Genomic DNA, 23,687 nt, shown 5'->3' on the forward strand with positions numbered 1-23,687 from the left:
ATAAATACTCACCGGCAGTCTGCGGTGCTTCCGGGTCATGTGTGACCCCTTGACCCGGATGAGGATGATGACTTGGGGGGTGGAAGTGTTGCCACCCCTCAGTACAGCTGTAATTGGGCGGCCGTAGTGACCGCACCAATCACAGCAGTATGATGAGGGTGTAGGAGAATGTTTCTCCGTTCTGCCCACCATTTCTTAGAGATCTGGTGAGCAGGACAGAGCCCCATGCTGCCATCTCCCCCCTCAGTGTAAAAAAAAAAAAAAAAAAAAAGTGCCCCCTTGCCCCTTTTCTGTGGCCCCTTGGCACTGAAAGCAGTCAGGTAAAGCATTAAATTTTCAACATACCATCCGTAGGTGTCCGCGGGTCCTTAGCACCTTTTAGCTGTGTGACTCCGACTCTACTGGATCGCTGCGGTCTGCCGCCAGCTTTTTTCTTTTTTTTTTGGTGCAGTAATTTTTTCTTTTTTTTTTTTTTTTTCTTGCTAAAAGTGTGGCCAGGCCCTCTTAGTTATAAAAGAGAGGTCCGCCACTGTTAGCTAAAGCCCACCCGCCGCTGATCAGTACCGTAGTACTGATCAGGGACTTCTTCGGTTATAGCGGCTTTTTAAAAAAAAATTCTGCACTTAATAGGTGGTCCGTCCCACCAGTAGCAGGCCTGTGCTGTGGACGGACCGTACTTCTGTGTGCGGCCTGCCCCACCGCTGTCTGTGATTTATCCCTGATCAGCGTTTTTGTTTTATTTTTATCTTTTTTTGGGGGGGGGGGGGGTTCAGGCGGGTGAATTTTTTCGGGGTTAAGCATTTTATTTTTTGGGTATTTTGTTTGGGGGTCTGTGTACGTGCCACCAGCCACTGTTCTGGGCTGAGTGGCCAGACCCCCACTGACTTTTCCCCCTTTTTAGTTTATATTTTTTTCTGTTTAAGCAAGTTTATGTTAGGGTGGGTTAGCGAGGTAGTATCGCACCACACACAGCACATACACAAATTAAGTTACACACACACACACACACACACTTCAAACCCCCCCCCCATTAGAGTAGGGAAATGGCCTGCATGGCATTTTCAGCGGAGGAGGCATATGCCATACTTGCCTCTGACACTGAAAGCGCCACACAGGACAAGGAAGACCCCAGCTTCCTTATTTGCTCATCCTCCTCATAATCTAGTTCTGATGATGAGCCACCAAGGCGGTGGAGATGCCACCATGCGGGACCGTAAACCTTCTCTGCTCCTGATCATGTGCCCCATGCTAGTATGAGTCCCCCTGGCGCTCATACTAGTCAAGCCCCCCAGCCAAGTTTACTGGTGCCCCGTACCAGAGAACTTGTCTGGACTGAGCCAGCGGACCACGGGCCTGTGATTCCTGAGTTTGTTGGCGAATCAAGATTGACAGTCTGGTTCACTGAAATGGACTATTTCAGTTTTTTTTCCCAGTGACGACTTTGTCAAACTGATGGTTGACCAGACGAATCTATACGGCCAACAGTTTGTTGCCGCAAACTCGGGCTCACTTTTTGGTTAGGCCCAATGGCTGGTTCCTAGTCGATGCAGCCGAAATGAGGACATTTTGGGGCCTCGAGCTGCATATGGGCCTGGTCAAAAAACCCAGTGTCGGGCTATATTGGAGTGGGGACATCCTTTACCAGACCCCACTCTACAGTATGACCATGGCACGTCCCCTGTTCGAGGCCATTCGAAAATGTTTGCATTATGCTGATAATGCGGCATGTCCCCCCACGTATGACCACCTGTATAAAATCAGGCCGGTCATCAATCACTTCGGGGCCAAATTTTTGGAGGCCTATGTCCCTGGTAGGGAGGTCGCTATTGCTGAGTCTCTCATCAGCTTTAAGGGGAGACTCTGCTTCCGGCAATACATCCCAACCAAATGAGCACGGTAGCACGGTATGGCGTGAAGATGTATAAACTTTGCGTGAGTACCCCAGAGTACCAAACACGGGCATGGTACAAAAAAAAGTTGCTGTCTACATGGTACAGGTTGCCATGTATAACACTTTTGTGCTGGCAACACAGGGACATTCCTGCAGTTTCAAGAGGAAGGTCTAAAGGCCCTCATCTTTGGTGACCGCCGAAGAGTGGATCAGAGCACCTCTGGAATTGTGGGCTCCCGCACTGGAAAAAAGGGACGATCCCAGAAAATATGCAGAGTCGCAAGAGGGGGATTCGGAAGGACACCACCACTCAGTGCGACACTTGCCCCGATCATCTGGGCCTCTGCCTTAAAAACTGCTTCAGGGAGAATCACACTTCCATGGAGTTCTCGCTCATGAGCTCTGTCATATTTTCTGGTGACAATTCGGAGTCGCATGTTAGTTGTTCCCAGAAAGATAAAGTACAGCATAGGTTGTAAATTGCAATTTTCAAAAGCTACCCTTCATCCATTCCTGGAAAATAAATTTTGGAAATACAGGTACCCCTTGTGAAAATACGGTATAAAACAAATTGGGTAACCCCAGCATTTTTGTGTAAAAATTTTTAATTTTTAGGTTTTTATGGCCACTTTTCAGTAAATCTGTGAGGTTACAGTACTCACTGTACCCTTTGTTACATTCCTTGAGGGGTGTAGTTTCTAATATGGTGTCATATTATTGCAGAATGGGGGCTTTGTAAACGCACATGGCCCCTGACTTCAGTTCCAACAAACTTTTCACTCAAAAAGCCCAATGGCGCTCCTTCTATTCTGAGCATTGCAGTGTGCCTGCAGAACACTTTACATCCACATATGGGGTATTTTCTTTCTCAGGCGAAATTGCACTACAAATTTTGGGGACCTTTTGCCCTATTACCCCATGTGAAAATGAAACATTTGGGGTAACATTATCAATATAGTCTGAAAAATCAAATTTTTCACTTTTACGGCCCACTGTTCAAAAAACCTGTGAGGTTTAAGTACTCACTGTAACCCTTGTTACAATCCTGAAGGGGTGTAGTTTCCAAAATGGTGTCACATGTGGGGGGTTTCTGCTCTTCTGGCTCCATGGGAGGTTTGTAAATGTACATGGCTCCTGACTTCAATTCCAGCAAAATTCTCTCTCCAAAAGTCCAATGGCGCTCCTTCTGTTCCGAGACCTGTAGTGCGCCAGCAGAGCACTTAACGTCCACATACGGGGCGTTTTCTTAAAGGGGTACTCAGGTGAAAAACTCTTTTTTTTTTTTTTAAATCAACTGGTGCCAGAAAGTTAAACAGATTTGTAAATTATGTAAAAAGGAAAAGAATGTGTGCAGCTCACAAATCTACAATCCGAGGATATAGTTGGTTATATGCCGAAACCCCAAACGGCCAGAAATAAATAATATGAAGAGAAAATATATAACCAATCCTTCTAGGATTTTACCCCGAAGGGTACACAATGAATGCAAATATAGTATATATAGTATATATCAATTGAAATTTCTCTATACTATATTTACATTAATTGGGGGATATTTATCAAAGCTGTCTATGTCCCGCATCAATATAGACCAAACTACAGAGGGTTAGTCTGGTCTATTGTGCACCTAATTTATCAAATGGCGCACAGCTCTTGATAAATTCTGTGCACAGACTGCATGATCTATGCTTTAGTCTATATTTAAACCTGCTCCAACATGGTCTGACATTTCGGCGTACTTTCAGCCTATGCGACTTGTCGCTGAAAGTCGCTTTTGATAAATTCAGCACCAATGCATTTTTCAATGCATTTCAGTCTAAAATAGACTAGAATGCATCATGTTCTAAAAATCCTCTAGAGCAAAAGTCGCAGAAAAGTCGCACATATTTAGACTGCGACTTTCTGTGCGACAAATTTAGACAAGAAAAACCAGTCTAAATACTTTGATAAATCTCCCCCATTGTGTACACTTCGGGGTAAAATCCTAGAAGGATTGGTTATATATTTTCTCTTCAGATTTGTAAATTACTTCAATTAAAAAATCTTAATCCATCCTGTACTTATTAGCTGCTGAATACTACAGTGGAAATTCTTTTCTGTTTGAAACACAGAGATGTCAGCAGAGAGCACTGTGCTCGTGATGTCAGCAGACAGCTCTGTGTTTCAAACGGAAAAGAATTTCCACTGTAGTATTCAGCAGCTAATAAGTACAGGAAGGATTAAGATTTTTTAATAGAAGTAATTTACAAATCTGTAAAATTTTCTGGCACCAGATGATTTAAAAAAAATAAGTTTTTCACCGGAGTACCCCTTTAACCTCTTAAGGACCCAGGACGTATGGGTACGTCCTGGGTCCCGGTCCTGCGATAAAACGAGGGGTCACACGGTGACCACGCATCATAGCGCAGCGGGCCCGGCGTCATAGTGAAGCCGGGAAGCGCCACTAATAGCACACGGCACCGCGATCAGTGCCGCGTGCTATTAGTGGCGCTTCCCGGCTTCACTATGACGCCGGGCCCGCTATTAACCCTTTAGCCGCGTGCTCAAAGCTGAGCCGCGCGGCTAAAAATGAAAGTAAAAGTGCCCGGCTAGCTCAGGGAGCTGTTCGGGATCGCCGCAGTATAATCCCGGCATCCCGAACAGCTGTAGCACAGGAGGAGGTCTTCTTACCTTCTCCTGCGCTGTCCGATCGCCGAATGAATGCTTCAAGCCTGAGAAAACACTGATTGATCCGTTCCTATGGAGATGGATCAATCAGTGTAAAAGATCAGTTAATGCCATGTTATAGCCCCCTATAGGAGCTATAATATTGCATAAGAAAAGTGTAAAAAAAAATCATTAACCCTTTCAATTATCTCTTCCCTTAATAAAAGTTTGATTCACCCGGCATTTCCAAGAATAAAAAAATACAGTGTAAATAAAAATAAACATATGTGGTATCGCCGCGTGCAGAAATGTCCGAATTATAAAAATATACCACTTTTTAAATCGCACGTTCAATGGTGTACGCGCAAAAAAATTCCAAAGTCCAAAATAGCGCATTTTTGATCAGTTTTAATACCACAAAAAAGTGAATAAAAAATGATCAAGAAGTCTGATCAGAACAAAAATGGTACCGCTAAAAACTTCAGATCACGGCGCTAGAAATGAGCCCTGAACACAGAAAAATAAAAAAGTTATAGGGGTAAGGAGGTACATTTTAAACGTAGAAATTTTCCTGCATGTATTCGTGATTTTTTTCTGAAGAGATATAAAATTAAACCTATACAAGTAGGGTATCATTTTAACCGTATGGACCTACAGAATAAAGATAAGGTGTCATTTTTGCCGAAAAATGTACTGCGTAAAAACGGAAGCCACCAAAACTTACACAATAGTGTTTTTTCATCAATTTTGTCGCACATTAATTTTTTTCCCATTTCACCGTAGATTTCTGGGTAAAATGACTAATGTCATTACGAAGTAGAATTAGTTATGCAAAAAATAAGCCATCATATAGAATTTTAGGTGAAAATTTTAAAGAGTGATGATTTTTTAAAGTTAAGGAGGAAAAATAGAAAATGAAAAAACGGAAAAAGCGTGGGTCCTTAAGGGGTTAACCCCTTAAGGACTGAGCCCTTTTTCACCTTAAGGACATTTTTTGCAATTCTGACCTCTGTCACTTTAAACATTAATAACTCTGGAATGCTTTTAGTTATCATTCTGATTCCGAGAATGTTTTTTCGTGACATATTCTACTTTAACATAGTGGTAAAATTTTGTGGTAACTTGCATCCTTTCTTGGTGAAAAATCCCAAAATTTGATGAAAAATTTGAAAATGTTGCATTTTTCTAACTTTGAAGCTCTCTGCTTGTAAGGAAAATGGATATTCCCAAAAAAAAAAAAATTTTATCCACAAAAACAATATGTCTACTTTATGTTTGCATCATAAAATTGACGTGTTTTTACTTTTGGAAGACACCAGAGGGCTTCAAAGTTCAGCAGCAATTTTCCAATTTTTCACAAAATTTTGAAACTCGCTTTTTTTCAGGGACCAGTTCAGGTTTGAAGTGGATTTGAAGGGTCTTCATATTAGAAATACCCCATAAAAGACCCCATTATAAAAACTACACCCCCCAAAGTATTCAAAATGACATTCAGTCAGCTTTTTAACCCTTTAGGTGTTTCACAGGAATAGCAGCAAAGTGAAGGAGAAAATTCACAATCTTCATTTTTTACACTCGCATGTTTTTGTAGACCCAATTTTTGAATTTTTGCAAGGGGTAAAAAGGAGAAAATTTTTACTTGTATTTGAAACCCAATTTCTCTCGAGTAAGGACATACCTCATATGTCTATGTTAATTGTTCGGCGGGCGCAGTAGAGGGCTCAGAAGGGAAGGAGCGACAAATGGTTTTTGGGGGGCATGTCACATTTAGGAAGCCCCTATGGTGCCAGAACAGCAAAAAACCCCACATGGCATACCATTTTGGAAACTAGACCCCTCGGGGAACATAACAAGGGGTAAAGTAAACCTTAATACCCCACAGGTGATTCACGACTTTTGCATATGTAAAAAAAAAAAAGTTTAACATTTTTAAAAAGGGTAATAGCAGAAAATACCCCCCGAAATTTGAAGCCCAATTTCTCCCTATTCAGAAAACACCCCATATGGGGGTGAAAAGTGCTCTGCTGGTGCACTACAGGTCTCAGAAGAGAAGGAGTCACATTTGGCTTTTTGAAGGAAATTTTGCTCTGGGGGCATGCCGCATTTAGGAAGCCCCTATGGTGCCAGGATAGCAAAAAAAAACACATGGCATACCATTTTGGAAACTAGACCCCTTGGGGAACGTAACAAGGGGTAAAGTGAACCTTAATACCCCACAGGGGTTTCACAACTTTTGCATATGTAAGGAAAAAAAATTACCTAAAATGCTTGGTTTCCCAAAAATTTTTAATTTTTACAAAGGGTTAAAGCAGAAAATACCCCCCAAAATTTGAAGCCCAATTTCTCCCGATTCAGAAAACGCCCCATATGGGGGTGAAAAGTGCTCTGCTGGCGCACTACAGGTCTCAGAAGAGAAGGAGTCACATTTGGCTTTTTGAAAGCAAATTTTGCTCTGGGGGCATGCCGCATTTAGGAAGCCCCTATGGTGCCAGAACAGCAAAAAAAAAAACACATGGCATACCATTTTGGAAACTAGACCCCTCGGGGAACGTAACAAGGGGTTAAGTGAACCTTAATACCCCACAGGTGTTTCACGACTTTTGCATATGTAAAAAAAAAAAAATTTTTTTTACCTAAATGCCTCTTTTCCCAAAAATTTTACATTTTTAAAAAGGGTAAAAGCAGAAAATACCCCCAAAATTTGTAACACAATTTCTCCCGAGTACGGCGATACCCCATATGTGTCCCTAAACTGTTGCCTTGAAATACGACAGGGCTCCAAAGTGAGAGCACCATGCGCATTTGAGGCCTAAATTAGGGACTTGCATAGGGGTGGACATAGGGGTATTCTACGCCAGTGATTCCCAAACAGGGTGCCTCCAGCTGTTGTAAAACTCCCAGCATGCCTAGACAGTCAGTGGCTATCTGGCAATACTGGGAGTAGTTGTTTTGCAACAGCTGGAGGCTCCATTTTGGAAACCGTGGCGTACCAGACGTTTTTCATTTTTATTGGGGAGGGGAGGGGGGCTGTGTAGGGGTATGTGTATATGTAGTGTTTTTTATTTTATTGTGTTGTAGTGTAGTGTTTTTAGGGTACAGTCGCACGGGCGGGGGTTCACCGGAGTTTCTCGCTGGCAGTTTGAGCTGCGGCAGAAAATTTGCCGCAGCTCAAACTTGCAGCTGGATACTTAATGTAATCCTCCGCCCATGTGAGTGTACCCTGTACGTTCACATTGGGGGGGGGGGGGGGGGGACATCCAGCTGTTGCAAAACTACAAATCCCAGCATGTACGGTCTATCAGTGCATGCTGGGAGTTGTAGTTTTGCAACCACTGGAGGCTCCGTTTTGGAAACAGTGGCGTACCAGACATTTTTCATTTTTATTGGGGAGGGGGGCTGTGTAGGGGTATGTGTATATGTAGTGTTTTTTACTTTTTATTAAATTTTTTGTTAGTGTAGTGTAGTGTTTTTAGGGTACAGTCGCATGGGCGGGGGGTTCACAGTAGTTTCTCGCTGGCAGTTTGAGCTGCGGCAGAAAATTTGCCGCAGCTCAAACTTGCAGCCGGATACTTACTGTAATCCTCCATCCATGTGAGTGTACCCTGTACATTCACATTGGGGGGGGGGGGGGGAGAAACATCCAGCTGTTGCAAAACTACAACTCCCAGCATGTACGGTCTATCAGTGCATGCTGGGAGTTGTAGTTTTGCAACAGCTGGAGGCACACTGGTTGTGAAACACCGAGTTTGGTAACAAACTCAGTGTTTTGCAACCAGTGTGCCTTCAGCTGTTGCAAAAGCTACAACCCCCAGCATGTACGGACAGCAGAAGGGCATGCTGGGTCTTGTAGTTATGCAACAGCTGGAGGCATACTACTTTGGCTGGGGATGCTGGGGATTGTAGTTATGCAACAGCTGGAGACACACTGGTTTGCTACATAACTCAGTGTGCCTTCAGCTGTTGCAAAACTACAACTCCCAGCAGTCACCGACAGCCAACGGGCATGCTGGGAGTTGTAGTTATGCAACCAGCAGATGCACCACTACAACTCCCAGCATGCACTTTAGCTGTTTGTGCAAGCTGGGAGTTGTAATTACACAACAGCTGAAGGTACACTTTTCCATAGAAAAAATGTGCCTCCAGCTGTTGCAAAACTATAAGTCCCAGCATGCCCATAAGGGCATGCTGGGAGTTGTGGTGGTCTGCCTCCTGCTGTTGCATAACTACAGCTCCCAGCATGCCCTTTTTGCATGCTGGGAGCTGTTGCTAAGCAACAGCAGGAGGCTGTCACTCACCTCCAACGATCCAGCCACATCAGGTCAGTCCCTCGTCGTCGTCGCCGCCGCTGCTCCTGGGGCCCCGATCCCAACATTGACGCCGGGGATCGGGGTCTCCAGCACCCGGGGTGCACGTCCCGCACCCGCTCACGTCCTCCGGAAGAGGGGTGGAGCGGGTTGCGGGAGTGACACCCGCAGCAGGCGCCCTGATTGGTCGGCCGGGAAACCGGCCGATGAATCAGGGCGATCGTGAGGTGGCACCAGTGCCACCTCACCCCTGCAGGCTCTGGCGGCCCCGAACAGCCTGTAATTCCGGGTCACCGGGTCACTGGAGACCCGATTGACCCGGAATCTGCCGCAGATCGCTGGACTGAATTGTCCAGTGATCTGCGGCCATCGCCGACATGAGGGGGCATAATGACCCCCCTGGGCGATATGCCCCGATGCCTGCTGAACGATTTCAGCAGGCATCGGGCACCGGCTCCCCTCCAGCTAGCGGCGGGGGGCCGGGATTTCACAGGACGTACTCAAACGTCCTGAGTCCTTAAGGACTCGGAAAAGGGGCCGTTTGAGTACGTCCTGCGTCCTTAAGGGGTTAATCGGGAGAAATTGGGCTTAACATTTCGGTGACCATTTTCTCTTATTACCCCTTGTGAAAAAGAAAAATTTGGTGTAACACCATCATTTTAGTGTTAAAAAATAAAATTTTCCATTTTCATGTCCAAATTCAACGCAAAGTCGTTAAACACCTGTGAGATGTTAAGGTTCACTATACCCCTTATTACGTTCCTTGAGGGGTGTTGTTTCCAAAATAGTATGCCATGTGTATATATATTTATATATATATATATATATATATATATATATATATATATATATATATATATTTATTTATTTATTTATTTTTTGCTGTTCTGGCACCATAGGGGCTTCCTAAATGCAACATGGCCCCCAAAAACCAAGACAGCAAAAATCGTTTTTAAAAAATCCCACAGTTGCTCTTTCCCTCTTGAGCCATGTTGTGAGCCCGCAGAGCACTGTATGTCAACATATGAGGTATTTCCATACTCAAGAGAAATTGGGCTACACATTTTGGGGGGATTTTTCTCCTTATACCACTTTTAAAAATGAAAAAAAATGGGTCTACAAGAACAGGTTACAGATTTAGATTTCTCTCCTCCACTTTGCTGCTATTCTTGTAAAACACCTAAAGGGTTAACAAACTTTTTGAATGTCATTTTGTATACTTTGAGGGGTGCAGTTTCTATAATGGGGACATTTATGAGGTATTTCTCACAGAAAGGCCCCTCAAATCTACTTCAAACTTAACTGGTCCCTGAAAAATTAGGATTTTGAAATTCTTGTGAAAATTTAGAAAATTGCTGCTGTACTTTGAAGCCCTCTCATGTTGTCAACATAAAGTAGACATATTGTGTATGTGAATCAATATATAATTTATTTGGAATATCCATTTTCCTTACAAGCAGAGAGCTTCAAAGTTAGAAAAATGCAAGATTTTTCACCAAGAAAGGATGCAAGTGGTGCCAAAAATTTACCACTATGTTAAAGTAGATTATGTCACGAAGAAACAATCTCGGACTCGTAAAAGCATCCCAGAGTTATTAATGCTTAAAGTGACTGGTCACATTTTCAAAAAAGGGCTGCATCCTGAAAGGGGTATTCCAGGAAAAAAACTTTTTTTTGTACAGTATATCAACTGGCTTCAGAAAGTTAAACAGATTTGTAAATTACTTCTATTAAAAAAATCTTAATCCTTCCAATAAGTATCAGCTGCTGAAGTTGGGTTGTTCTTTTCTGTCTGGCAACAGTTCTCTCTGCTGACATCTCTGCTTGTCTCGGGAACTGCACAGAGTAGAAGAGGTTTGCTATGGGGATTTGATTCTACTCTGGACAGTTCCCGAGACAGGTGTCATCAGAGAGCACTTAGACAGAAATGAACAACTTAACTTCAGCAGCTCATAAGTACTGAAAGGATTAAGATTTTTTAATAGAAGTAATTTTGTTTAACTTTAATTTTGTTTAACTTTCTGAAGCCAGTTGATATATAATAAAAAGTTTTTTTTTCCTGGATAACCCCTTTAAGGTGAAAATGGGCTGCGTCCTTAACCCCTTAAAGACACGGGCTTTTTCCGTTTTTTCATTTTCAATTTTTCCTCCTTAACTTTAAAAAATCATAACTCTTTAAAATTTTTACCTAAAATTCTATATGATGGCTTATTTTTTGCATCACTAATTCTACTTTGTAATGACATTAGTCATTTTACCCAAAAATCTACGGTGAAACTGGAAAAAAAATCAATGTGCAACAAAATTGATGAAAAAACACTACTTTGTAAGTTTTGGGGGCTTCCGTTTTTACGCAGTACATTTTTCGGCAAAAATGACACCTTATCTTTATTCTGTAGGTCCATACGGTTAAAATGATACCCTACTTATATAGGTTTGATTTTGTATCACTTCAGAAAAAAATCATGAATACATGCAGGAAAATGTATACATTTAAAATGGTCATCTTCTGACCCCTATAACTTTTTTATTTTTCTGTGTTCAAGGTGCTATCAGGGCTCATTTTTTGTGCCGTTATCTGAAGTTTTTAGCGGTACCATTTTTGTTCTGATCAGACTTTTTGATCACTTTTTATTCAAAAATGCGCTATTTTGGACTTTGGAATTTTTTTGCGCGTACACCATTGAACGTGCGGTTTAAAAAGCGGTATATTTTTATAATTCGGACATTTCCGCACACGGCGATACTACATATGTTTATTTTTATTTACACTGTGTTTTTTTTTTTTTATTCTGGGAAATGCCGGGGGATTCAAACTTTTATTAGGGGAAGGGATAATTGAAAGGGTTAATTATTTTTTTACACTTTTCATATGCAATATTATAGCTCCTATAGGGGGGGGGCTATAACATTGCATTAACTGATCTTGAAGACTGATGCATCTCCAGAGGAATGGATCAATCAGTGTTTTCGGCGATTGATTGCTCAAGCCTGGATCTCAGGCTCGAAGCATTCATTCGGCGATCGGACAGCGCAGGAGAAGGTAAGAAGACCTCCTCCTGTGCTACAGCTGTTCAGGATGCCGCGATTATGCCGCGGCGATCCCGAACAGCTCCCTGACCTAGCCAGGCATTCACTTTCGTTTTTAGCCGCGCGGCTCAGCTTTGAGCGCGCTATTAGCTTCACTATGACACCGGGCCCGCCGCGATATGATGCGGGGTCGCCTTGTGACCCCGCGTTATATCGCAGGAGCAGGACTCATGACGTACACGTACGTCATGGGTCCTTAAATGTGCACTGTCACCAACTTTATTTTTTTTATATGTTGTAGTACTTATGTACTACAACATATCAGTAATATATTTTCATTATTTATTTTTTCATTTTGAGGGTGAATTTTATGTTTGAAAACCGGCCACTAGGGGGTCACCCTCCTAGTGGCCGGCTGCAGCCTGGCATGACGTCACGCCTGAAAAAGGACTGATTTTGGCCTGGCAATCAGTCCTTTTTCATTTAGGCTGCTCTCGCTCCCGGCCTGTCAATCAGACAGGCGGGAGCGAGTGCATTGGCTCCCCGGCCACTGGCTGGGAGGCCACTCCTCCCGCACGTGTCATCACCGCCGCTGACCCTGCACGCCCGCTGCCGGACTCTGCAGTATCATTAAGCATCAGAAGGAGGGGGACAGGGGGAACTGGGTATGTGTTTGTGACAGGGGGAACTGGGTATGCGGGGGCTGTGTGTGACGGAGGGAACGGGGTATGCGGGGGGCGGGGTGTTTGTGGCGGGGGGCGGGGTATGCGGCGGCGGGCTTGGCGCCGGATAGCACTAAGTTATAGTTCATCTACACAGGGTGCCTCCAGCTGTTTCACTACTACAACTCCCAGCATGCCCTGACAGCCAATAGATGTCAGGGCAAGCTGGGAGTTGTAGTGGTGAAACAGCTGGAGGCACCCTGTGTAGATGAGCTAAGGGTGGAAGTCCCCCCCAGCAGGCATCAGTGACGTGGTGCCTGATGGTGAAGTCTTCCTGGTAGTGAGCACACTACCAGGCAGACAAAAAGTTATTTTAAATATAGTTAAAAAAAAATTTAAAGCAGGGAGGGGGTTAGGGATAGATGTGCAATAGGCAGGAACAGAAAAAAAAAATATAGGATGGTGGGAGCTACCCTTTAAGGGGTTAAAGGGGTACTCCACTGGAAAACTTTTTTTTTTTTTTTTTATCAACTGGTGCCAGAAAGTTAAACAGATTTGTAAGTTACTTTTATTAAAAAATGTTAATCCTCACAGTATTTATCAGCTGCTGTTATGATCCACAGGAAGTTCTTTTATTTTTGAATTTCCTTTCTGCCTGACCACAATGCTTTCTGCTGACATTTCTGTCTATAGCATCAATTCCTTCCTCTTGCAGGAACTGCTGACACACTCCAGCCACATGAAGTCTAGCATTGTCTTGCATTAGGAGGAACCCAGGGCCAGCCGCTCCAGCATATGGTCTCACAAGGGGTCTGAGGATCTCATCTCAGTACCTAATGGCAGTCAGACTACCTCTGGCAAGCACATGGAGGGCTGTGCTGCCGTCCAAAGAAATGCCACCCCACACCATTACTGACCCACCGCCAAACCGGTCATGCTGGAGGATGCTGCAGGCAGCAGAACGTTCTCCATGGCATCTCCAGACCCTGTCACATGTGCTCAATGTGAACCTGCTTTCATCTGTGAAGAACACAGGGCACCAGTGGTGAATTTGCCAATCTTGGTGTTCTCTGGCAAATGCCAAATGTCCTGCACAGTGTTGGGCTGTTAGCACAACCCCCCACCTGTGGATGTCAGGCCCTCATACCACCCTCATGGAGTCTGTTTCTGACCGTTTGAGTGGACACCTGCACATTTGTGGCCTGCTGGAGGTCATTTTGCAGGGCTCTGGCAGTGCTTCTCCTTGCACAAAGGCGGAGGTATTGGTCCGGCTCCTGGGTTGATGCCCTACTACGGACTCCTCCAAATAGCCTGATGTACTGGCCTGTCTCCTGGTAGCACCTCCATGCTCTGGACACTACACTGACAGACACAGCAAACCTTCTTGCCACAGCTCGCATTGAGGTGCCATCCTGGATGACCTGCCCTACCTGAGCCACTTATGTGGGTTGTAGACTCCTGTAACACTCACGTTTCTGAAGACGGGAACTCTGGTGTATGTGGATCCGCTGGACCTGTGTGGCAGATGACTCGGACCATACCAGGGAGCGGAGTCTAAGGTGCCACTGGTTTTCACCAGAGCCGCCGCAAAGCGGGATGGGCTTGCAGCTGCAGGCGACACCCAGGTCGCTACCCCTGGCACGGCTCGACCACACATGCAGCTGAGGAGATGCGAGGCACAACTTCGTAGTCTGGATAACAGAAGGTCAGGGCAGGCGGAACAGTAGCGTAGTCAGGACGTAGCAGGAGTTCGGTAGGCAGGCGGCAGAGGAGCAAGGTCAAGTCACAAAAGCAGGAGATCTGGAACACGGCAAGGCAATACAATGGAATGCTTTGTCTAGGGCACAGGGCAACAAAGATCCGGCAGAGAACTGAGGAGGGTGGAGGAATTTATAAACAAGCCACAGGTGGATTACACTAATGAGCGTACTGGCCCTTTAAATCTCAAAGCTCCGGTGCACACACGCTCGCCCTAAGGGATACGCGCGCTGGAGCAGAGAGGCAGAGGCAGGAGAAATACCTGGAGAGTGACGGACTGGGGCTCGCAGGCGGGCACGTCACGCGATGCGAGTCCCAGCCCCGTCGGCAGAAGAAGGTATAATAATAATAGAGAACACTAAAGGAATATAATATAATATATATTATATATTATAATATATTATATGTATAATAGAGAACACTAAAGGAAATTATGAAAACATATTTCAGGTACTCGAATCGGGACAGTTAAGAGAAGGGGAATGGAATACAGTAACCCCCCGACCTACGATGGCCCCGACATATGATAAAATCGACATACGATGGCCTCTCAGAGGCCATCGCATGTCGATGTCAGCATCGACATACGATGCTTTTATATGTCGGGGCCATCGCATTAACTGCTATCCGACAGCGCAAAATGCTTAAGCTGCTGTCGGATAGCAGTGTAATGTGCCCCAGCAGGTTCACTTACCTATTCCCGCTGCTCCGGGTCCACTTCGTGATCCTCCGGTGTCTTGCGCATCTTCTCCAGGGTCTGGGCCTTGCTTTCCGGCGTCGTTATTACGTCACTACGAGGTGTAATAACGTCACCAGAAAGAGAGACCCTGCAGAAGATGCGCAAGACACTGGAGGATCGCGAAGAAGTCACCGGAGCAGCGGGACAGCATCGGGAGCCCCTGGGACAGCATCGGGAGCGGTGAGAACCTGGTCCGGACCGGCGGGGACAGGTGAGTACAGCTGCCTATACTTTACATTGCACGGATCCCTCAACATACGATGGATTCGACAAACGATGGGTAGTTTGGAACGAATTACCATCGTATGTTGAGGGACCACTGTAAAGACATAATGATTAGAGGAATGAGTAAGACGTGGGAAAAATGTAAAAAAGAAATAAAAGTAGAAGGAATACTAGAAACAGCACCAATTTGGTATAATGTAAACTTGAAGGAAGTTGCTAAAATGGGAATTAATAGTCTGTACAGGAGCGGAGGTAAAAAAATTAAAGATATCTGGAAAAACAGTAAGATAAAAAAGTGGGATGAGGTGAGGGAGGAGTTCAGGCTGGGGAAGAATATGGTTAGAATATGAGCGTTTGAAGACCTCCCTCGCCCAAATCGCTCAAAGAGGGAAAAATACAGACAATAAAAGGAATGGAAATGATAAGGAATATAGAAGGGAAAATGGGGGGGGGGGAAGTGATGGCGAAAATATATAAAATAATAGGGAAAAATAAAAATTGGCAGCAGGAAAAAGGGGAGATAAATTGGGTAAATGTATTCAGAAATAAAAAAACTATCTCCCCTAAGTTTAGACCATCAACTGACACAGTGGAATATAATATACAGAATCTATTATACACCAAAATTTTTATTTAGGATTGGGAAGAGGGAGAGTAGTAACTGCCCAAGATATAAGGTGGAAAATGCGAGGTTTATGCATATAATATGGGAATGTGAGAAGATTCAGGAGTATTGGAGTAAAATAATAAAATATATTGAGGAAAAGACAAAATATAAAATGGAAGATAATATAACATTATTCATTTTAGGGGATGATAGCAAAGGAGGAAAGGAGATAAGAAGGTTATTACTGATGCTCTTTTATGCCAGATTATTAATAATCAGGAGATGGTTGGCACCAAACTCACCAGGGGTAGAGGAGTGGAAGGAGGTGATAGGAGGGGTATTTGAAAACAGAAATTAGAAACTCTTATTTTTTTTTTCTCTTGGTTTGTGTTTTCTGTGACTTTGTAATAATATAAGAGGGGTGGAAATCGGGGGGACACCTGAATTAAGAAAAATTAAAGAGGGTTAGATACTAAGAATAACAAGAATATTAATAGTGATAATATTGTGAATTGGGGAAAGGCTAGGTGTGCCCCTGTTCCCTACCCACAAAAATATGCAAAAAGGGAAGGGGGGAAATTTCAACTCTTTTTTTTTTACTATTGTAAAATGTAAATTTTTTTATATTGGAAAAATAATAAAGTAATAAAAAAAAAAAAAGTAAACTTCCAATTTGGCAGCTCACAGCCGTTTGCGAGGTGAAATAAAATTTGTGCCATATTTATTAAAGTCCTTGTGCCTTTTTGATAAATTCGGCACACAACAGCAAAAAACAGTGCAAAATAAAATGACACTAAAAAGGACTTTGCACAGCAAAACAATGATAAATCTCCCCCATAATGTTCAGAATGCCAGGTGCCTGCACAGAGATTGTGGGGGGTCCCAGAGGCTGGACCCCCGCGATCAGACATCTTATTCCCCTCTTCTTTGGATAAGGGAGAAAATGTCCAGGGGTGGGGTACCCCTTTAACCCCTTGCCACAAATGGATGTTCCATCTGCGGCTCCCGAGGTATGGCACGCGCACAGCAGGTGAGCGCACATTATACCCGGTGGGTCCCGGTTGCTATAGGCAACCAGGATGCACAGCTAATGCCCTTTAGACGCGACGATCAAACTTGATTGCCGCTTCTAAAACTAAAGTAAACATTGCCGGTTAGCTCAGTGGTGCTGTTTGGAACCGCCACGGTGAAATCACGGCATCCCGAACAGCTTGCAGGACAGGAGGAGGATCACTACCTGACTCCTCGCTGTCCGATCACCAAATGACTGCTCCGTGCCTGAGATGCAGGCAGGAGCAGTCGAGCTGTGATAACACTGATCAATGCCATGCTATTGCATGCCAGTGAACAGTGTAAGAGATCAGTGTGTGCAATGTTATAGTCAACTATGGGGGCTATAACATTGCAAAAAAATTTCATAAATGTGATTTAACCCCTTCCCTAATAAAAGTTTGAATCACCCCCCCCCCTTTCCCATATAAAAAAAAACTGTGTAAATAAAAATAAACATACCGTATATACTCGAGTATAAGCCGACCCGAATATAAGCCGAGGCCCTTAATTTCACCCCAAAATCCCAGGAAAAGTTATCGAGTATAAGCCTAGGGTGGGAAATACATCATCCTCCCCTGTCATCATCCAGACCCTTATCATCATCACCCTGTCATCATCCCCCTTTCATCATCACCGCCTGTCATCATCCCCCCTTCATCATCCCCTTGTCATCATCCCACACCCCCCCTTCATCATCCCCTTGTCATCATCCCCTTGTCATCATCCCCACCCCCCTTCATCATCCCCTTGTCATCATCCCACACCCCCCCTTCATCATCCCCTTGTCATCATCCCCACCCCCCTTCATCATCCCCTTGTCATCATCCCCACCCCCCTTCATCATCCCCTTGTCATCATCCTCTTGTCATCATCCTCTTGTGAACTATCCGCCCTCAGTGGTGTTCAACCTGCGGACCTCCAGAGGTTTCAAAACTACAACTCCCAGCAAGCCCGGGCAGCCATTGGCTGTCCGGGCTTGCTGGGAGTTGTAGTTTTGAAACCTCTGGAGGTCCGCAGGTTGAAGACCACTGCGGCCTTCGACATCATCCAGCCCCCCTCACCCCCTTTAGTTCTGTACAGTACTCACCTCCGCTCGGCGCTGGTCCGATGCTGCAGGACTGTCCGGTGAGGAGGTGGTCCAGTGGGATAGTGGTTCCGGGCTGCCATCTTCACTGGGAGGCCTCTTCTCCGCGCTTCGGGCCCGGAATAGAGGCGTTGCCTTGAAGATGACGCAGAAGGACGTTGGTAATGAACGTACCTCTGTGTCATCGTCAAGGCAACGTGACTATTCTGGGGCCGGGCCCGAAGCGCGGAGAAGAGGCCTCCCCGGTGAAGATGGCAGCCCGGAACCACTATCCCACCGGACGACCTCCCCACCGGACAGTCCTGCAGCACCGGACCAGAGCCAAGCGGAGGCGAGTACTGTACAGAACTAAAGGGGGTGAGAGGGGGCTGGATGATGTCGAAGGCCGCAGTGGTCTTCAACCTGCGGATCTCCAGAGGTTTCAAAACTACAACTCCCAGCAAGCCCGGACAGCCGATGGCTGCCCGGGCTTGCTGGGAGTTGTAGTTTTGAAACCTCTGGAGGTCCGCAGGTTGAAGACCACTGAGGGCAGAGAGTTCACTCGAGTATAAGCCGAGGGGGGGTGTTTTCAGCACGAAAAATCGTGCTGAAAAACTCGGCTTATACTCGAGTATATACGGTATGTGGTATCGCCGCACGGTCAATGGCATACACGTAAAAAAATGCCAAAGTCCAAAATAGCTTATTTTTGGTCACTATTTATACCATACAAATGAATAAAAAGTGATCAAAAAGTCCGATCAAAACAAAAATGGTACTGATAAAAACTTCAGATCACAGTGCAAAAAATTAGCCCCCATATCACCCCTTATACGGAAAAATAAAAAAGTTATAGGGGTCAGATGAGGACATTTTTCAACGTATTTATTTTGGTGCATGTAGTTATAAATTTTTTTTGTAGTAAATTAAAATCAAACCTATATAAATTGGGTATAGTTGCGACCGTATGGACATACAGAATAAATATCATGTGCAATTTTTACCAAAAACTGCACTTCATAGAAACGGAAGCCACTAAAAATTACAAAATGGTTTTATTTTTTCAATTTTGCCCCACAATTTTTTTTTTCAATTTTGCCGTAGATTTTGTAGTGAAATTGTTAATGGTATTGCAAAGTAAAACTGTTGGCGCAAAGAACAAGCCCTCATATGGATTTTTAGGTGAAAAATGTAAAACAAAAGTGCAAAAATGAAAAATCGCCAAAGAGGGAATGGGTTAAGCATGCATTGGATAGGGATAAGGCTATCCTTCATATAAGATAGGGATAGGCATCAGGCTATCCTTTATATAAGATAGGGATAGGCATCAGGCTATCCTTCATATAAGATATGGATAGGCATCAGGCTATCCTTCATATAAGATATGGATAGGCATCAGGCTATCCATTATGGGATAGGGATGGGCATCAGGCTATCCTTTATATAAGATAGGGACAAGGACTATTCAGTTTAGAACAGTAAAAGACTATTTTGTGTCTGTGATAATACCTTCACACTTACCTACAATATAGACTTGCTTCATAAATGAGGCAATAAAATTGAAAGCATTGGGTTTCTTTACTATAACCATGGCATGTGATCACCAGTCTAAAGTAGTCAGTCCTGGATTAGACTTTTGGTGAACTACAGGATGACATCATCACCTGTCAGATCCCTTCTGCTAGATCCAGATCCCTCCCCACCCAGTTATGTGATCAGAATATATAGTCGTCATACGCCTCCCCTTCCAGCTCTATCTGTATACTGCTAGTTAGAACACTCCTGGTATAAAAAATTTTTTTTTACAATTTAATAGAATTTGTATGCATATGGTTACCACTGAATTGTCCCAAGAATTATTTTATAACTTGTCTGTCATTAGGTGCCAGTAGGGGAGAGATGCTATGTATTAGCAAGAAGTGAGTGAATCTACAATATTTTCGCCCTAATCTGAATCTAATGAATCTGTTCAAGATTCATGCAGCGATTGCATCGTAAAGTCAGGTATGGCAGGTCTTTACAAACTTTTCATTTTGGTGACACCCTTTTTAGACATGCATAGTTCTGTAACACACTCCTCACCGTACCCCCAATTGCACTTAACACGTCATGTGTCCTACAACGCACGGCATGATACCAGTATCCAGTATTAGCATTAAATATGTGACTGCTACCCCCCTGTGCTATTTCAGCCCCCCCTTAAAACTCCCTGTGCCATTTTATCACCTCTTAGATCACTCCATGTGCCATTTCATTACCTCCCCCCATCTTCCCCAGTGCCATTTCATCCCCACCCCTTGATCACCTACTGTGCCATTTTATTTTGCCCCTTATCACCCCCCTGTGACACTTAATTTCTCCCTTGATTCCCCCTTGTTCTACTTAATCCCCCCCCCCCCCACTCCTTGATTATTCACTGTGCTTGTGTCTTTCACTGTGGTTTTGGCAGGGGGGGGGGGCACTCATTTGAATTTCCAGCAGCCACTGCTGCTCAATAATTTAAAGTGGTGCCGTGGTCACTTAAGAACAGTCGCCGTGGCTGTGGGATGAGACAGTCCCCCAACACACCTGGTGGGAGTTTTGTGGAGAAATAAATCTTTTTTCTCCACTAAACTACTAGATCCCCAACGGACCACATTTAAGTGAATGGGGTACGTCGGGACCCGACAGTGTCCGTTGTGTTCCGACCCATTTCAGGGTCCATTCTGTTCAAGAAAAAAAAAAAAGAGCCAAATGAACGACAATGTCAATGTAAACTTAGCCTTAATGAAAACCTTAATTGTCAGAAGATTTGTTAGAGTCAGATTAAGTATTCAATAAATACTACAGATTCTCTTGCCTCAAGTATGAACCCCAAAATTTTTATTTTAGGACAGGGTGTAAGGGAAAAGTACTGACAGGATACCAATCATCATTCGGACACATTATTTGGCTTGTCCTTAAGAAATGGAGGAGGAAGGTTACTGAGTCCCCCGGGTATGAGAGACAGTTCATGACTATTACAATAAGATGTTACCGTGTGTGGCAGACCAAGCAAGAAGAAACCCCATAATTCTTCATTTTAAATCCAGTTGCTTAGGAACAGAGTCCTTTTTTTGATTGTGCCAGATCAAAATGTTACTTGATAAATGTTTCCAAGCTTCTCTATGTTTTCTACAAGTGGCTTTTAATACCAGTGTTAAATGCAATGCCATTTTCAATATATAAGGGGCCGGACTGGGACCAAAAATATGCCCGGGCATTTTAGACTAAGCAGCCCATTTTTTTATGTGGGGGTCTGACTGCTGGGACCCCCACTGATCACCTTGGGTAAAGAGGCTCTCCAGATACCTCAAGATCCCTATTACACCCCTCCTACCCCAGACCCCTCTGTCATCCTCCAGACATCTCAGGGTCCTCACCTCCCCCCCCCCTTTTATCCCCCAGACCCCTTTAGGATCCTCCCCCCCTACCCCAGTGTCATCCTCTTTCTCCAGACCCGTCGGGATCCCTAGCCTTCCCCAGACCACCTATGCCCCCTTTAGATTACATTACGTGATGAAGGGGCGATACAGGCCGGAGCACTTTGACATCATGGCCCTGCCCCCTTAATGTAAGTCTATGGGAGGGGGCGTGACAGCTGCCACGCCCACTCCCATAGACTTGTATTGAGGGGGCGGGACGTGACGGCACAAGGGGCCGGAGCCGTGACATCACTGTGCTCTGGCCCGTATCGCCCGTCATCATGCACAGAGATTTTCCTCTGTGCTGTGATGACGGCGGGGTGTCGCCACTGAGAATGCGGGGGTCCCCAGCGGCGGGACCCCCACGATCAGACATCTTATCCCCTAGCAGAGTACCCCTTTAAGAGCTGCGGCAGACGGTTGCCGCTTTAAAGGGGTACAAAGGATAGGGGATAAGATGTCTGCAATGTTGCATGCGGCACCCACCTGGAGAGTCTCGGTTGCGACCACGGGAACAGAAGTCCGTGACGTCACGCCCCGTCCCTTCAATGCAAGTCTATGGGAGATGGCGTGACGGCCGTCACGCCCCCTCCCATAGAATTGCATTGAGGGGACGGGGCGTGACGTCACACGGGGGCGGAGTCCTGATGTCACGGACTTCCGTTCCCGTGGTCGCGACCGAGACCCTCCAGCGCTTCCGGACAAGAAACAGGTGGGTGCCGCATGCAACATTGTGGGGCTCCCCAGCGGCGGGACCCCCGTGATCAGACATCTTATCCCCTATCCTTTGGATAGGGGATAAGATGTCTAGGGTGGGCGTACCCCTTTAAGAGCAGCAGCCAACAGTCACTGCTTTAAAGGCTTCAGCCACCGGTCGCAGTTTGCAACTCTGAAAAAGGCTGCGGCATCAGCTTGCCTGGTGTGCCCCAGTGCCAGTCCGGCCCTGCATATAGATATATATATATATATATATATATATATATATATATATATATTGTGGCAGTGTGGCAAGGAAAGGGTGTATTTCCCTTGCTAACTCTGGAGAATCCACCTGTGGCCTGGTTAATGAGGTATCAGGAAGGGGAAGTGTGTTTAAAAGGAAAAGAAACAGAATAGTTGAAGCTCTCCCTTGGAAACAGTTTGCTGGCTGTTAGAGGGGGAGACACACAGGCCCTGTTTAGGTAACACGCAGAAGGCGCTGCGAGTGGTCCAAGAAGTGGTGTGAACTGTGAGTAACAGGTTGCAGGAGACACATGTTTAACTGGCTGAGGGTAGCTCACCAGTTCGTAGTCAGGGCATGCTGATATGTGTAGTCAGTGACCAGACGGTCTAGGACTTTATTTTGTTTATGTTTTGTTTTATGCATTATATGTGAGGGGAACATTGCAGGGGCATTATAAGTGAGGGGCACAGCACAGGGGGGAATAATATGGTAGGGGCACAGGACAGAGGGCATTATTATTATGAGGGGGAGCAGGACAGGTCATAGTTATATGTGCAGGCACAGGATGGGGCATTATTACTATATATGAGGGGCACAGAGTATAAGGAATTTCTGGGGTAGTACAGTTTTCATAAGCCCCAATACATCACAGTATTGTATTCAGAGGGATATTTGGAGCGTACAGTGTGTGGTAGTATTATATTCTGAGGTTACAGTGTGTGTCAGTATTATATTCAGGGGTACAGTGTGTGGCAGTATTATATTCAGAGGGTACAGTGTGTGGCAGTATTATTCACTGGGTACAATGTGTGGCAGTATAATATTCAGTGGGTACAATGTGTGGCAGTATTATATTCATTGGGTACAGTGTGTGGGCTGTATTATATTCAGTGGGTACAATGTGTGGCAGTATTATATTCAGTGGGTACAATGTGTGGCAGTATTATATTCAGTGGGTACAATGTGTGGCAGTATTATATTCATTGGGTACAGTGTGTGGGCAGTATTATATTCAGTGGGTACAGTGTGTGGCAGTATTATTCAGTGGGTACAATGTGTGGCAGTATTATTCAGTGGGTACAATGTGTGGCAGTATTATATTCAGTGGGTACAGTGTGTGCCAGTATTATATTCAGAGGGTACGGTGTGTGCCAGTATTATATTCAGTGGGTACAATGTGTGGCAGTATTCAGTGGGTACAATGTGTGGTAGTATTATATTCAGTGGGTACAGTGTGTGGCAGTATTATATTCAGTGGGTACAGAGTGTGGCAGTATTATATTCAGTGGGTACAATGTGTGGCAGTATTATTCAGTGGGTACA

The 23,687-nt window shown here is 44.7% G+C and overlaps 1 long non-coding RNA gene across 1 annotated transcript in view; it reads right to left on the reverse strand.

The window, feature by feature from the left end:
• LOC130293679 (uncharacterized) overlaps positions 1-18,134 on the reverse strand; it is a 38,977-nt gene extending 20,843 nt beyond the window's left edge. Inside the window, exon 1 of the long non-coding RNA XR_008848262.1 lies at positions 18,003-18,134. This is a non-coding gene — a long non-coding RNA (uncharacterized LOC130293679). The remainder of the gene's footprint in view (positions 1-18,002) is intronic.
• Positions 18,135-23,687: the final 5,553 nt, after the last annotated feature.

The sequence above is a fragment of the Hyla sarda genome, chromosome 1 (genome assembly GCF_029499605.1).
Source record: "Hyla sarda isolate aHylSar1 chromosome 1, aHylSar1.hap1, whole genome shotgun sequence".
NCBI classification, from domain to species: domain Eukaryota; kingdom Metazoa; phylum Chordata; class Amphibia; order Anura; family Hylidae; genus Hyla; species Hyla sarda.